This window comes from Barbus barbus, assembly GCF_936440315.1.
Source record: "Barbus barbus genome assembly, chromosome: 25".
NCBI classification, from domain to species: domain Eukaryota; kingdom Metazoa; phylum Chordata; class Actinopteri; order Cypriniformes; family Cyprinidae; genus Barbus; species Barbus barbus.
In genome coordinates, this window is record NC_136753.1 from 8,523,402 (window position 1) to 8,539,063 (window position 15,662).

The window sequence follows — 15,662 nt, forward strand, 5'->3', positions numbered from 1 at the left end:
TATTAGAGTGATGGAATTATGGTCTTTAGCATAACGCAGGCTATTCTAACATTCAACAGAGAAATTATAATTGCAGAGAATTGATAATAGCCCAAAGGCATTGCTAGCTGTTCTCTGCATAGTGCTGGAATCAATTACTGTCAACTCACATCTACAGAATGCTTGATCTGCTCAAAGACTTTGTAGGCATTAATGGACCTGAGCAGATTGTATTAATAGTCCCAATTGAGGCGTGTCTTCCATCAAGTTGACTTCAGTTAGCTTGACTCAAAAGAAATTAAGAAAAAAAAGCAACATGGCCATTTTTTTTTACCATGTTACTTGATAGTGGTTTTAAAAACAAAAATAATTTAGACAGTCTGTTCACACTAGGGGCAAATAGCCAGTCTTGTCTATTTTAACACCTGTTGAAACACCCGCGGAGAGTGAAAATGATGATGGAAAATGATTGTTTTTACAAATATTGGACAAAAAAATATTGGAATGTTGGAATCTTTAATATCTGCACGCAAAGGAAAAAAGAGGTAGGCCTAAGCAGAAAAATTGGTAAACTATAGACAATTGGTTTATTTGGTGGTTTCTGAAGAAATGGGAGAAAAAAAAATACAGATACCACTAACTGACACAACTCCAATTAAAATTGTACAATTTAAAGAAATTTCACATATAAACCATATACTGTATAAATATGTTTACCACCCTGTGATAAGTTTATATATATATATATATATATATTGTTTTTACATCATGTTATCTTCCTACAGCTTTCGATCTCCTGCAGCTGACTGAACTGAATCACACTAAAATTATTCTCTGCACATCCTATAGAGCAAAGTGAGAGATCCTGTGGTCTGGTTCAATTTTAAAGCACTCCTTGCCTCTTCTCACATGCTGAGATCAGAGGAATGTCTGACACCCAGGCTGAGAGGTGTCTCTGGAGCCCAGCAAAGTTCTGCTTGACATTGGCAAAGAAATGCATTATACTATACGTTATGTTAGAGATAATATACATCCAGCCGGTTATCGCAGAATAAAGCCAGACAGGTTTATCAGCAGCCAATAACAACTGGCTGGATGTACATTATCCTGCTTATTATTACATGGCTGCTTGCAACAAAAGTAAATAATTAGACACGAAGTATTGGTCTGAGTTTAAATATTTGAACACAAAGCTTCTGTGAAGAAGTTGCTAGCAAGTGGCAAACTAGATTGACATTTAAGGGATACGGTGCAATCATAGCAATTATTACACACACATAACATTTCACCACACAAATAATAATGGCAATAAAAGTATTGATTTAAGATTAAACATTTTAACACTGTTGAATTATTGATTTAATAAAATAAGTCAGTGCTTCTGATTTTAGAGGTTGTGTGATGGTTTCATTGCATCTAGTAGGCAAAACTAAATTAATTTAAATTAGTATGAGACTTTTTAAATGTAAATTCATGGAAAAGTTCTCTAATTTAATCAAGTTGTGAATGCAGTACCCCAGGAAACATTGACATCAAACTTCCCCCAAATTCTAGAGTGAAGAATAGCAGCCCCTCTCAGTAATGCACAAGCTGTGTTTTAGATCCCCCACTGACGCTAAGCATGCCAGCATGCCGTCATTTCTGACATTTAGACAGGAGCAATTCATGGAAAGGTAACATTTGATAGAAGCACACTGGCATGTCCCTCAGGGAGCTTGTCGCAGGTGAACATGTAGTAAACTCCTTCTGACTTTCACATCTCTCATGCTCTGATAATGTCAGTGACAGTGTGTATCAAGCACTTCCCATGTCCTTAATAAAATGATTTTGTTTACTAAAAACAAACAGACAAACAAATATATATCTCCATAAATTTAGAAAAGTAGTTTTCTTTCTTTTATTGTTTTCTGTCAACGCATAGTTACAACTGTAGAATGAATTGAATGGCTCTTGACATGAAAATAATATTAATAATATTATTATTATTATTATTATGCTCTGTGTAGTTTAGAAAAGACTGCACCCATAATGTATGAACTTGTTGAAGGTTTTATTTGCAAATCAACAGGCATTAATACTGATCCTGGTGTTTCAACTCTTCTGGGAAGTATTTCTAGTAGATGTTGGAGCATAGCTCCATTCAGACACAAGAGCAGCCACGATGTCCCCACTTTTCAAAACGCTTATAAATCATACAGAGTGAGTTTTTTTGGGGGAAAGTAGAAATGCACAGTCTCCTGTGAGGGCTAAGTTTAGGTGTAGGGCAATAGCACATACAGTTTGTGCAGTATAAAAACCATTACGCCTATGGGATGTCCCCACTTTTCACAAAAACAAACGTGTGTGTGTGTGTGTGTGTGTGTGTTGTAGTATTTTCATACCGGTATAGGGGATTAAAACCTACTATTCACATCCATATTTCTCAAAGCAAGTCCATAATAGACAATTCTATTACCTTTCTGTTGAGTTTATGTTAAATGAAGTTTCAGATCTCTCCTCCCGGTGACCATGCCAGTTCAGCCAAATTCTGACCACTTGAAGCTCGAAATAAGGATTTATTCAGGTTCTGATAACTAGTTATTTAATAATTGCTCAGAGACTGGATTTAAAAGTTTAACGAATCACCAATACAATGGTTTAGTTTTATTTAAAAACAATAACTCATAAGCAAATAACAAAATATCAAACAAGAAGTCTACACCACGGAAATGCCGGCCATGTCCATCTCTTCTTCCAGCCTTTTATAGCCTTGCCATCATCTGTGTCATTCTCTCACACAACTTCTTTCCTCTCCTCCTGTCTGTGTCTGCCCCTTCCTCTCGTGCAGACAGGAAATGCAACCTTTACCATAGATGCTTCTCAAGGCAAGGCAGTTAAAAGTTCAAACAAAAGACTACAACATCTCAAGAGAGCAAGCATGCCTATTGCTATTTTAAACTATTAGAAAATTGCAACACGTTACATATCACATACGCATTCGTGGATGTATGTGTCTAGACCACACACCTCATACGCCTAGCAGGTGTGAACAACACCTTACGCTTTGGTTTTTAACTAGAAGTTCCATTTTGCATCTACAATGCAAAATGTATCCTCTGGTCAGTAACTGTTCTTTTACAAAGCAAGCATAATAACCACATAGCGTTAATAAATTCAAAGCAATTCATATCTGTGCTCTTTAAATACAGCACATACTTATAACTTAACATTTTGACACTTACACTTCTGTGATAAAAGTTTGGAGTTCCATTGTTTCTAAATCATTTGTTAACATTTGTAACTCAGCTGAAAAACCATACAAATTAATCATCTCTCTCATCAAGAGATCGTGAAAATCAATTTCTATTTTGTCTGACCTTTTTGTTTGGTTAGCAGAGGATTGATCAGGAAATTGCATATCATTAAAGCCAACTAATCCTTCAGTGTGTGTGATTTCTTGACAAATCAAGCAGATGCGTCTCCAAAAAATTTGTCCTCAAATATAAAGGCAAATTTCTGTATTTTTTTCAAGGTACATTTATATTGACATATAAGCCATTTAGCAGACATTCTTATTCAGAGCACCTTACAAAAACTGCTTTAGTTTCACATTCAGGAGACTGTTATGATCAGCATGTATGCAGTTCAAGTCAAGTCAAGTCAAGTCACCTTTATTTATATAGCGCTTTTAACAATACAGATTGTGTCAAAGCACTTAACAGCATCAAATTGGAGGATAGAGTGTCAGTAATGTATAATAATAAGATTAAACATTAAATTTTCAGTTAAAGGCATTTCATTATTGAATTTAGAGATGTCATTGTCTAGCTCAGTTTAGTTTAAATAGTATCTGTGAAATCAAATTGACGATAATCGCTAGAAATTAAGGGTCCCCAACTGAGCAAGCCAGAGACGACAGCAGCAAGGAACCAAAACTCCCTCTGTGACAGAATGGAGAAGAAAAAAAAACCTTGGGAGAAACCAGGCTCAGTCGGGGGGCCAGTTCTCCTCTTATTGTTTACTTATTGTTTTAATTAAAATTTTAAATGTATAAATGTATTATATTTCTATTTTTATATTGTTGCAATTTCTAACACTAATAGTATTAGCTAGTTGGGTATTTTATTATATTTTTAGTTATGTGTTTTATTTTAAGTTTTATTGTATTTTAAGTTGAGGTCTTCACTGGGGATATGTCCCTGGGGCTCATCCAGGTGTCCGGCCTCCGCCGATGATCAGGGCCACATACATCATCTCCAGGCGCCAATCCACCATCTGATCCGGACACGGACTGAGAAACAGAACAGAAACAGACAAATATTAGCGTAGATGCCATTCTTCTTATGATGTAACGAGTACATCATGTGTTATGGGGAGTGTACCTGGTTCCGGTTGATCTAATGCAGCCTAACAATCCTTTAACGGATTTGAATAACAGAAGTGTATTAGTGTGTTATGTGTAAGCCAGGTTAAAGAAATGTGTCTTTAATCTAGATTTAAACTGACAGAGTGTCAACCTCCCGAACAGTATTAGGTAGATTGTTCCAGAGTTTGGGTGCTAAATAGGAAAAGGATCTGCCACCCGCAGTCGATTTTGATATTCTAGGTATTATCAAATGGCCAGAGTTTTGAGAACGCAGCAGACATGGAGGACTATAATGTGATACGAGTTCGCTCAAGTACTGAGGAGCTAAGCCATTCAGGGCTTTATAAGTAATTAACAATATTTTAAAATCTATACGATGTTTGATAGGGAGCCAATGCAGTGTTGACAGAACCGGGCTAATATGGTCATACTTCCTGGTTCTAGTAAGGACTCTAGCTGCTGCATTTTGGACCAACTGTAATTTGTTGATCAACCGTGCAGAACAACCACCCAATAAAGCATTACAATAGTCTAACCTTGAGGTCATAAACGCATGAATTAGTATTTCTGAATTTGACTTTGAGAGCATAGGTCGCAATTTAGATATGTTTTTGAGATGGAAAAACGCAGTTATACAGATGCTAGAAACATGGCTTTCAAATGAAAGATTGCTATCAAACAACACACCTAGGTTCCTAACTGATGAAGAAGAATTGACAGAGCAGCCGTCAAGTGTTAGATAGTGTTCTAGGTTATTACATGTGGGGTTTTCAGGTCTGATAATTAACACCTCTGTTTTTTCAGAATTTAGCAGTAAGAAGTTACTCGTCATCCAGTTTTTTATATTGACTATGCATTCCGTTAGTTTCTCAATTTGTTGTGTTTCACTGGGAAGTGAAAAAATATAGAGCTGAGTATCTGTCGGGATTTAGTTCTAGTTTTGTTTTCTCTTTTGATTTAGATTTTCTTTTGTCTGTCTTGAGTCGTCGTGCTGTCTTGAGTCTTGTCTTGTTTGTTATTGTGTTTTGCCCTGTCCTGCCCTTTACCCAGATTCCCTGGCCTCTGACCTCTACTACCTGGAAGCAGCTCTCCACTCTCACGAGTCAGGTCTTTGGTTCTGTGAGTCCCTACCTGGCGGCTAGACTGGTGCGACTTCTGAGATTCACTTCAAGCTACAGGGTCCCTGTCTTCCTGCCTTCCTCTGGAGCTGCTGCCTCCGTGTTTGAGTCCGATGCCACCTTGGACAGGCTCAGTGGTCATCCCTCCTGCCTGTATTGTGTTGTCTGCCCTGCCCCTCTGTTTGGACTGAGTCACTTCTCACTCTCCCTGCTGTTTCTAGTCAACGTCTTGTCAATAAACCACCATTGTCCGCTCATTTGCATCTGGGTCCCATTTCTTGCAGATCCCTGACAGTATCATCAGCATAACAGTGAAAGCTAACACCATGTCTCCTGATAATATCTCCCAAGGGTAACATGTAAAGCGTGAAAAGTAACGGCCCTAGTACTGAGCCTTGAGGTACTCCATACTGTACTTGTGATCGATATGATACCTCTTCATTCACTGCTACGAACTGATGGCGTTCAGATTAGTACGGTTTTAACCATGCTAATGCACTTCCACTTATGCCAACAAAAGTGTTCTAGTCTATTTAAAATAATGTTGTGGTCGATAGTGTCGAACGCAGTGCTAAGATCCAGTAGAACTAATGAAGAGATACAACCACGAACAGATGATAGAAGGTCATTTGTAACTCTAATGAGAGCAGTCTCAGTACTATGATACGGTCTAAATCCTGACTGGAATTCCTCACAAATACAATTTTTCTCTAAAAAGGAATATAATTGCGAGGATACTGCCTTTTCTAGTATCTTTGACAGAAAAGGGAGATTTGAGATCGGTCTGTAATTAACTAGATCTTTGGGGTCAAGTTGTGTTTTTTTAATGAGAAGCTTAATAACAGCCAATTTGAAGGTTTTGTGGACATATCCTAATGACAGTGATGAATTAATAATAGCCAAAAGAGGATCTATGACTTCTGGAAACAGCTCTTTTAGTAGTTTAGATGGAATAGGGTTTAACATACATGTTGTTGGTTTAGATGATTTAACAAATTTATACAATTCTTCCTCTCCTATAGTAGAGAATGAGTGGAATTGTTCCTCAGGTGATCTATTGTGCGCTATCTGATGTGATACTGTAGCTGATGGCTGCATGGTTACAATTTTATCTCTGATAGAATCGATCTTGGAAGTAAAGTAGTTCATAAAGTCATTACTGCTGTGCTCTTGGGAAATGCCAACACCCGTTGAAGCTTTATTTGTTAATTTAGTGACTGTATTGAATAAATACTGGGGGTTATGTTTGTTTTCTTCTAGAAGAGACGAAAAGTAATCAGATCTAGCAGTTTTTAATGCTTTTCTGTAGGATAGGGTACTTTCCCACCAGGCTATACGAAATACCTCTAGTTTTGTTTTCCTCCATCTGCTCTCCATTTTCCGGGCTGTTCTCTTTAAGGTGCGAGTGTGCTCATTATACCATGGAGTCGGACTGTTTTCTTTGATCTTCCTTAAGCGTAAAGGAGCAACTGTATCTAAAGTGCTAGAAAAGAGAGAGTCCATAGTTTCTGTTACATCATCAAGTTTTTCTGCGCTGTTGGATATGCTGAGGAATTTAGATACATCAGGAAGCAGTCTTTTGTGGTAGAGGTGATGGTTCTACCATACTTGTAACAAGGAGTAGAATTTATAGTTTTAGCTATATGGAGTTTACACAAGACTAGATAATGATCTGAGATATCATTGCTTTGCTGCAGAATTTCAACACTACTAACATCAATTCCATGTGCCCTCACATTCTTACTATCCTCAACTAAAGTTTGGATGCGTGTCACTAATTCTGAAACCTTCCCTGTCAGCCTAACTATTTCCCTGTATTTATCACATGTGAATCCCTCATCGCCGACAGACAGAGATAAACTATACAGTACATGTGACATGAAGTGCAAACAACAATAGCAGGAGAAGAAGCCATTACTCACTATGACTGATGAATGATACCGACTGAACTTACCACTTACCACTGTTGTTTGATGAACTCGTGAAAAATGGAGCGAGAAAAAAGAAAACGTATATAGGCGTGAAGAGAAACGCGAATGGAACCGGTTTTAAAAAGGGAACGATCAAATTAAATCTAAAGTATGATTTCGACAATGAGTAGGTCCGGAAACGTGTTGTCTAACCCCAATAGAGTTCAGAATGTCTATGAATGCTGATCCTAATGCATCTTTTTCATTATCGACATGGATATTAAAATCGCCAACAATTAAGACTTTATCTGCAGCCAGTACTAACTCAGATAGAAAATCAGTAAATTCTTTAATAAAGTCGGTGTGGTGCCCTGGTGGCCTGTATACAGTAGCCAGTACAAACACCACAGGGGATTTATCACTAACACGTGTTTCTCTAGTCTAGATAATGTTATACGCAGCACCATAACTTCAAACGAGTTATACTTAAAGCCTGCCCTCCGAGCAATACTGAGAATATTGCTATAAATTGTAGCAACACCTCCCCCTTTACCTTTTGGACGTGGTTCATTTTTATAGCAGTAATCTTGGGGGGTGGACTCAAAGTAATGTATTCATCTGGTTTTAGCCATGTTTCTGTCAAACAGAGCAAATCTAGATTATTATCATTGATCAAATCATTTACAAAAAGTGCTTTTGTAGAAAGGGACCTGATATTTAGTAAGCCAAGCTTTATCAATTGTTTCTCTGTATTGTAAACATTTTTTATTTGTTGAACATCAGTTAAATTGTTACTCTTAATTTGGTTTGGACGTTTTCTGTATTTTCTAGTTCGGGGAACAGACACAGTCTCTATGGTGTGATATCTAGGTGAAAGAGTCTCTATGTGCTGAGAATTAACTGACTTCTGTGACGTGAGGCGGCTAGCAGACGGTCGGTTTAGCCAGTCTGTCTGCTTCCTGACCTGGGCCCCAGTTAGTCAAGTACGAACTCTAAGACTATGTGCCATAATTCTAGAGAGAAGAGCGGCACCATCCCAGGAGGGATGAACACCATCTCTTTTCGACAGGTCAGGTCTGTCCCAAAAACTCATCCAATTGTCTATAAAGTCTATCTTATTCTGCGGGCACCACTTAGACATCCAGCCATTGAGTGACGACAGTCTGCTATGAATCTCATCGCCACGGTAAGCAGGGAGCGGACCAGAGCATATTACAGTGTCTGACATCGTACTTGCAAGTTCACAGACCTCTTTAACATTATTTTTAGTGATCTCCGACTGGCGAAGTCGAACATCATTAGCGCCGACGTGAATAACAATCTTACTGAATTTACGTTTAGCATTAGCCAGCACTTTTAAATTTGCCAAGATGTCAGGCGCTCTGGCTCCCGGTAAACCAGGGCCGGCGCCAAGGGGGGGCACTCGCGGGCCGTGCCCCCCCAAACGAGTTACAGTGCCCCCCCACTTTCCATCCTCTCCCCTCCTTGCTGAATGCGATCGATTTTGAAAGCGAAAGTACTGATAAAACAGTGCACATAAGAAAGCGATTGCACGCTTTAGCGAGTGTCAGCAACTGCACCGATCACAGATTGCAATCTGTGCAATCGACCCCCCCCCCCACCCCCACCCCGATGAGACAATGAGACACAGAGCATGCAATCCTCCCCCCCACACACAACGTGATTTGTGCCCACCCTAGAAATTGAAATGCCCCCCCGATGGAGGTGCCCTGGCGCCGGATCTGCGGTAAACAATGGACTATGGTGGCTGTTGTCTCTATTTTCATATTCTGTACAATAGAATCGGTAATCACTAGAGCACTTTCATCAGGTTTCTCAGTGGGTGCCTCACTGAGTGGGAAGAACCTGTTTGATGTTTTGATCAGAACGGAAGAGCGGTGTTTTGACCCGCGACTATAGGCACGGGCTCTACCGGAACCGAACAATGTACAGGACTCCCTGAGCTAGTCGCATCCAAAGCAGTATCTACAGCCCTCACATTCTTACTATCCTCAACTAAAGTTTGGATGCGTGTCACTAATTCTGAAACCTTCCCTGTCAGCCTAACTATTTCCCTGTATTTATCACATGTGAATCCCTCATCGCCGACAGACAGAGATAAACTATACAGTACATGTGACATGAAGTGCAAACAACAATAGCAGGAGAAGAAGCCATTACTCACTATGACTGATGAATGATACCGACTGAACTTACCACTTACCACTGTTGTTTGATGAACTCGGGAAAAATGGAGCGAGAAAAAAGAAAACGTATATAGGCGTGAAGAGAAACGCGAATGGAACCGGTTTTAAAAAGCGAACGATCAAATTAGTTAGATTAGTTTGATAGATACCAGAAATATGGTGGGAATTAAGTTATATATTATCACTTTAAACAACAGAGAGTGAAAGTAAGGTAAAGATTCAATAAAAAAGTGGAGCTACAAACGCAAACCTCTCAGCAGCACAACAGACAGGGACAGACTGAAGCATCTTTACATCTTTATCTGCTTAGAAAAAGGCCTTTCTTTACAAATACAAAAAAAAGTCAATTATATTACAAATAAACAAGCTGTTGGCCCACATTTGTGTGACATATATATGTGCTTTACAGAATTGCATTACAGAAATTGTAGACACAAAATGATGTGCATTTTTGGATTGCATTGTACATTTACAATGGATGGGTCTGTTGAATATGTGAATTGCTGCACACATTGTTAGAGATGTTATATGCACCATATGAATATCTGAAATAACTGCCATTGATTGGTGCACTTATCTTTTTCTCCCCATTTCTTTGTCTTTTGTTTCCCTGCTTTTTCTCTCCTCAGTATATAGTCATTACAGTTTATGTACCCACGCGGCACGTGAAATGTTTGTGTAAAGTAGCTTTCTTATTGGCACTAAGAATGCTATTTTGAAAAAAATTGATTGTGATGGGGTTTATTTTCTCACTTTTTGGCCAGAGCAATGAGTAAAGGGATCAAAAGAACCTCAGCTGATGAAAAAAGATAGAGTCCAGACCTCTAACCACCATGTCCAACTCTATCTAACAAAAACTCATTTTCCCCACCAGGCCAGAAATGCAACACAATTTCCCCTTTCATCTAGATTCAGAGCTATCCTGACTCTCATTTTAGGAAAACCTAGAAACACTCAACTAGACATTCTTCACTGGGGAATATAGATTAGTGGTATTATTTGAGGTTTAAAAGGATTGATATTGTCATTATGTTGAGAGCTTTAATGATGAAGAAAGCTATATGTCTAAAATATATTTACGCATATATTTACGCACACATTACTCCGATGCAAGCTGTGTGGGATAGTTGTTCACAGTGTGACCATTTATTACCATTCATACATTAAAATTCATGAGCCAGTAATAATGGTTATTATAATGGAACCATTAGGCATAGTTGCAAAATCACAAATAGCAGATGCAGGAAATCTTAGATTTATTGCAATGGATTATTATCTAGTGTATAGAATGCAAAGATTTCTATATTGTATCATATAATTACATGTAATCATGTGCCTACAGGGTGCATACATTATTAATATTCATTTGAATTGTTTGAGTGGTGGTCAGGTTTGATTAATGGTCGATGCCATAGATTTGCAAATATTTAAGTGAACCACTACTAAGCTGTACAATTCAGGTGCACAACAGGGTGACTGTTTATTTATTACAATTATCCAGAATATGATGGACACTAAAGAGAGTGCTGAACCCTCAGAATGAAAATATGAAGTCTTATTAAGAAATTGGCTCCATTTCTACAGTGAAATGGTGGTGTTTGCTTATGGTTGATATCATCTGTTGACATAAGAGAAATGAATATAACTAGATAGGTTAAAGATTAAATAAACTGGATGCTATGGTGTGCTTGTAACTCAATTTAATTTTTGAAATCTCAAACTGAGACAGAAACTTTATTTGCTATCACACTGTTTTGTAATCTTCACAGTTTGAAAAACAGCACTTAGTTGTTTCTACATTATTTTACCTAAAAGTGCAGGTCAATAAATTGCTCAACTGTAATAAAAAGGGACAAAACCAACACATTGTTTTGAATGTGTTTGTTTTTTTGTTTGATCAAAGTGACTCATAACTAACTGATTCAGAACATGTATTTGCGTCATGTCTAAGTATTCAGGACAATCTTTCGAATTAGGGAAACAGGAAATTATTTATTAAAACTATTCACATGCTGACTGAAGGCTACATCAGTGAGTATAAAATGACACACTATAATTTTCTTCTTTTTTTTTGGTTTGATATTTTTTTTTTTTTTTTTTTTTTTTTCTATAGGAGCATGTTTGAGATGTCAGTAATGTGCAAGTTCTTTCATTTTTGGACAAAAGAAAATTGCACATTAAAATATATAATAACAGACAGTGACAAGTTTGCTTTGAAATAGCTTCTTTTGAAAGTTAAAATGAACTGTCTGCTTTACTATGACCCTGAAAAAAAATGTTTTATCTGTAGTGCAGACTTTACAGAGAGTGAATATATTGAAATCCCATCATCTACTTTGTCTTGATGTTACCATTATCCTAATGCTGATTCTTTGATCTGATGGTATACAAACGTACATATATAAAACAACAAATATCTCCCTAAAGTACCTCATAGTTTCTGCTGGCTATGAGTGGAACAACCCATAAATTCTTCAAAGGCTGTAACCATTTCTACAAGAGACCATGCAACTCGTCAAGTCAATCTATAGCTATTCATACCTGCTCTGTGAGAGATAGCATGTTATTTGGTGTAGTCCATCATTTTGGGATTCATATACATTATTCAGTGCAGCAAATCAAGAATCATCATTAATATCAAGAGGTTTTTGTTGTCGTAATCTTAAAAGGATTGATTCAATCCAAGAATTGCACACACAAAATGCAAAATGCCTCACATCTTTTGCAAAATGAAGCACTGCATTCAAAATATCACAAACCCATCTCAAAAGCAAATATTTGTCTTACGTTGCAAACACCTTTGCCATAATATTATATTTTTGGATATATCATGTACACAGTTTTTCAAAACCTAAAGCTATTCTTTCATGAGCTCACAGTAAATCACAGTAAACATGAAAGCAAGATTGTTTTTGTTTTTTTGCTGTAAGCATCTGTGGTTGTGAATACAGTTTTACACATTATGAAAGAAAAGAAATACGTCAACCATGTGTAGTTGTGTAGATGTGTATTTATGGGCCTATTCTAAAGCCATGATTGGTTAAGTAAAGCAATGAGAGTTTGCATATGTGAGGAGTTAGTGTGCCACTTCGATTAGTTGTGTTTGAAAAAGGAAATCAAGATACTTCCTGTTAGATTTTTGCGTGTTACATAGAGAATTGTGTTGTTTTGCAAAAAGTGTTTTATGAAATTGAAAACAAAATTAATTAGTGTATGGTTTTGCAGATTTGGTGGATGGTTCTGGTGTTTGAGTGTCAGGTTTCAGAAATTGCGTGACAAGTAAAAAAATGTGTGTGCAAGCAGTTGAAAAAAAACTGTAGTAGTGTGTGTTTCTCTCCATCATCTTCCTGGATCACTGAATATCCCTGGTAAAGGAAACATTGTTCAAGTTCATCATCCCACACCGCTCCTTTGAGCTATTCACCTGTTTCCTTCCATTTGCCGCTTGACTGTAATTTAAGTACTTTAAATAATGATCTTGTAGCTTGACAAGGTATAGTTTTAAAGAAATTTGAAAGGAGACAATCACCCAGTTTCACCAAGTACATTAGTCCACCCACTCAGAGATTTCTGACCTTGCCACTGGTACAAGCTACTGAATGAACTAATCAATTTGCTCAAAACAAAAAGTCGTATTGAACTTGATCTGGCAAATATTAAATCAATTTTTCACACACAAAAAAAATATACATATATTTGTTTCATGAAAAAGGTGCAGCATGTTTATGTCCTTGAAAATGAATGGGAGTAGCGAAAATTAAAAGAAAAAGAAAAAAACTGTGAACTGAACTTCCTGTACTGCAGTCCAGCAAATTCTCTGATTTGTAACAAGATCTATGTTGTGTGCTACAACCTACAGTAAGTATAGTAAGTAACAGCATTACAACATGCAAAAGCAACATGATGCAGCACATGTAGTACAGTACGTCGTCCACTTGGAATGGTGTTCTATTGTGAACATGCGTACGACAGTTAGCGTAAGCTAAATATTGCTGTTTATATAGTTTTAAATATGAATATGTTCTTACAAAAATGCACTGATTCGCTTCAGGAGGCTTTATTCACCCCCCAGAGCCGTGTGGGACACTTTTTTATGATGGATGGATATGCTTTATTTGACTTCTTTTGGACTACTGAAAAATAACACCATTCACTGCCATTATGAAGCTTGGAAGAGCCAGGACATTTAAAAAAAAATTACTCTGATTGGATTCGTCTGAAAGAAGAAAGTTATATAGAAAGTCACCCATATTTTTTTTATTTTTGGGTTAAGCAACACTTACTCTCACAAAGGTGCGCTTTCGCAGTTCAGCTTTTTAATGCATTTCTTGCAAGTATTGGATGGACACACTGGATTCACAGAAGCCTGTAAATGATTAAAATTCACATAATATTTATTACCAAACCAATATTTGCCTCAGCCCTCAGGAGATATGCACATATGGGAGAGCTACTTTCACTTCAAGCCAAATTACACCATATGACGCACATGCCCATTACATCTGTACTAAAAATTCACAATCAGCCACAACTCTGTCATGGAACGTGTGAATTTAGCAAAGTGACCCCATTATAATTGTCAGTGTAGATTCCTATCAGATGATCACAATGAGACTTGTCAAAGTCACCCTGTCAAAATGGGAGTGAGAAACCATAAATATCTTCTCCAAGCTGGATGCAGCTTGGCAGTGTTTCACAGAGAAATAAGAGGTTCAAGATGACGCCAAACTCAATTAAAGCTCATCCTACTCCCTGCAGTTGGATGGCTCCTATAGTGTTAGCGTGTGGGCAGGAACAACACTGGTGGCTGTGGAAGCCGGGGATCAGCTGTATGGATCACTATGTTGTATAACATCTCTTAGACTCAGCAAGCAGCCACACAATTTCCATCCCACATGCCATCACCTCACACCTCTGTCCTCCATTATGTGCCAGTACACTTTAAGAAAATGGTGCTATATAGCACTAAAAGTGGTTCTTTGGCTCATAATCATAGGGGAACCACTTTTGGTGCTGTATAGCACCAAATTTTGGTGCTTCAGTGGTTCTTCAGCAGTTCTTCACCGGTTCTTTGACATGACTGAGGGGCTATATCACCGCTACCATATACAGAACCTGTTAAGCTCCTGTATGGTTCTTCAGTGGTTCTTTGGTGATTATCGTGCTATATAGCATCACTGCCATACAAAGAACCAGTTAAGCCCCTTTAAAGGTTCTTTACGAGCCAAAAAATCATTGTTGGTGCTGTTTAGCACCATTTTTTGTTGAAGAAATACAATGAAATATGGCACCTCTTATGGTTCTACATTGCACCATTTGACAAAGGTGCTGAATAGCATCTTTAGATATGGTGCTATATAGCACCAAAAGTGGTTCCCCTATGATTACGAGCCAAGAACCACTTTTAGTGGTATATAGCACCTTTTTTTAGAGTGTAGGGGCTACTGTTACCTTTAGCATTTTTTAAGAATGGCTTAATCTATGTGACACTGTATTTCAGTATTTAGTTATGTTCAGTTTCATATTATAAGTGAAGACAGAACTTTCTTGTGGAGAAATTTCCCCTGACCTCTTATATAACAACAAACTACTAATAGCAATTTTAATGTGTACTTTTTTAAACGTGGTTTACATAGTGTGTAAACGGTGTACTGTCAGGGAAAGTTATGGCTTCCTCTTTCTGAAAATCTACTGGAAGGGGATGCTGGAAAAGCACTCAAAGATTATCTCTTAAAATCTGCGTACCAACAAATAATTTCCCCACTTGCACATAACAAAGCATTGAACAGAGTGTTCTGAATAGTTCTTTTGGGAAATCAAGTTCCCAGAAGTTGCAGAGGGCAGAGTGCACAGGAGCTTCGAGAACTTTTGGCTTATCTGCTGGTTTGAAACACCAGGAGGGACCGTGTGTGTCTTCAGTCCAACTGAGCGTAGCATTCTGGGGCGGCACCCAGCTGCATCCCCCAAGCAATTGAATCAGCCAACATATTTATGCCCTGACACTTTTCCCGTTGCAGATCGTGAAGGCAAGCGTGAAAAGGAATGAAACCACTATAAAAAATGTAATATGTGCCGTTTAGACCCAAAAAAACAAACACTGAGT